General features: G+C 34.9%; 1 non-coding gene across 1 annotated transcript; it reads right to left on the bottom strand.

The window, feature by feature from the left end:
* Positions 1 to 321: 321 nt before the first annotated feature.
* TRNAM-CAU lies at positions 322 to 395 on the bottom strand. The gene has a single exon. It is a non-coding gene; the product is annotated as a tRNA-Met (tRNA).
* Between the last annotated feature and the right edge of the window lie 1,906 nt (positions 396 to 2,301).

Below are 2,301 nucleotides of genomic sequence, written 5' to 3'. Positions count from 1 at the left end.
TTGATTCCATCCATAAATCGATTTTCTTCCCTATGAGTTATAGTCTCAATAAGAATACTAGTTCTTACTGTTCATATATTATGATATGAATATACCACATTAATTCATTATGTATTCATATATTATGATATGAATATACAACATCAATTCGTTATGTATTCATATATTATGATATGAATATACCACATCAATTTCTTATGTATGGATGATGCGATTCCATTGATACAAAGCCAATTCCAAATAAATTCGTTATGTATGGATGATGCGATTCCATTGATACAGAGTCAATTCCAATAGACTTATTGGAGGGTCCCATTCGCGTGCATCCAGTAGGAATTGAACCTACGAATTCGCCAATTATGAGTTGAGCACTTTAACCATTCAGCCATGGATGCTTAGCGGGGATCCTCGTACATGGTGAATAACCAAACTCCAATTGAAATGAAATCTCTAGGATAAATCAATGCAATTTAGGAGGAATCAATGCAATGTAATTTAATAGGAATCAATGAGAGAACATCAATTCAAATCCTGGATTTTCGAATTGAGAGAGATATTGAGAGAGATCGAGAATTCTCACCATTTCTTAGATTCATGGACCCAATTCAATTCAGTGGGATCCCTCATTCACATTTTTTTTCCACCAAGAACGTTTTCTAAAACTCTTTGACCCCCGAATTTGGAGTATCCTACTTTCATGCAATTCACAGGGTTCAACAAGCAATCGATATTTTACGATCAAGGGTCTAATACTCTTTGTAGTAACGGTCCTTATATATCATATTAATAATCAAAATGTGGTCAAAAGAAAAAATCTCTATTTGATAGGGCTTCTTCCTATACCTATGAATTCCATTGGACCCAGAAATGATACATTGGAAGAATTCGTTGGGTCTTCCAATATCAATAGGTTGATTGTTTCGCTCCTGTATCTTCCCAAAGGAAAAAAGATCTCTGAGATTTGTTTCCTGAATCCGAAAGAGAGTACTTAGGTTCTCCCAATAACTAAAAAGTGTAGCATGCCTGAATCTAACTGGGGTTCGCATTGTTGGAGGAACTGGATCGGAAAAAAGAGGGATTCTATTTGTAAGATATCTAATGAAACCATCGCTGGAATTGAGATCTTATTCAAAGAGAAAGATATCAAATATCTGGCATTTCATTTTGTATATTATATGGATTATCCTATCCACAAGGACCATGATTGGGAATTGTTTGATCACCTTTCTCTGAGGAAGAATCAAAATAGAATCAACTTGAATTTGGGACCGCTATTCAAAATCTTAGTGAAACACTGGATTTCTTATCTTATGTCTAATTTTCGTGAAAATACCAATTGAAGTGGAGGGTTTCTTCAAACAACAAGGGGCTGGGTCAACTATTCAATCAAATGAAATTGAGCATGTTTCCCATCTCTTCTCGAGAAACAAGTGGGCTATTTCTTTGCAAAACTGTGCTCAATTTCATATGTGGCAATTCTTCCAAGATCTCTTCATTAGTTGGGGGAAGAATCCGCCTGAATCAGATTTTTTGAGGAACGTATCGAGAGAGAATTGGATTTAGTTAGACAATGTGTGGTTGGTAAACAAGAATTGGTTTCTTATCAAGGTACAAAATGTATCGTCAAATATTCAATATGATTCCACAAGATCTAGTTTCGTTCAAGTAATGAATTCTAGACAACTGAAAGGATCTTCTGATCAATCCAGAGATCATTTGGATTCCATTAGTAATGAGGATTCGGAATATCACACATTGATTAATCAAAGAGATATTCAACAACGAAAAGAAAGATCGATTCTTTGGGATCCTTCCTTTCTTCAAACGCAATGGAAAGAGATAGAATCAGGCCGATTCCCGAAATGCCTTTCTGGATATTCTTCAATGTCCCGTCTATTCACGAAATGTGAGAAGCAAATGATTAATCATCTATTTCCAGAAGAAATTGAAGAATTTCTTGGGAATCCTACAAGATCCGTTCATTTGTTTTTCTCTGATATATGTTCAGAATTTCATTTGGGTTCGAATCCTACCGAGAGGTCCACTAGAGATCAAAAATTGTTAAAGAAACACAAGACCTTTCTTTTGTCCGTTCCAGGCGATTGGAAAATAAATAAATGGTTAATATATTCAAGATAATTACGTATTTACAAAATACCATCTCAATTCATCCTATTTCGTCAGATCTGGGATGTGATATGGTTCCGAAGGATGAACCAGATATGGACAGTTCCAATAAGATTTCATTCTTGAACAAAAATCCATTTTTTGATTTATTTTATCTATTCCATGACCGGAACA

This window comes from Capsicum annuum, unplaced genomic scaffold, assembly GCF_002878395.1.
Source record: "Capsicum annuum cultivar UCD-10X-F1 unplaced genomic scaffold, UCD10Xv1.1 ctg73987, whole genome shotgun sequence".
NCBI classification, from domain to species: Eukaryota; Viridiplantae; Streptophyta; class Magnoliopsida; order Solanales; family Solanaceae; genus Capsicum; species Capsicum annuum.
Note: the sequence above shows the minus strand (reverse complement) of the source record. Positions and strands in the feature narration are given on the sequence as shown.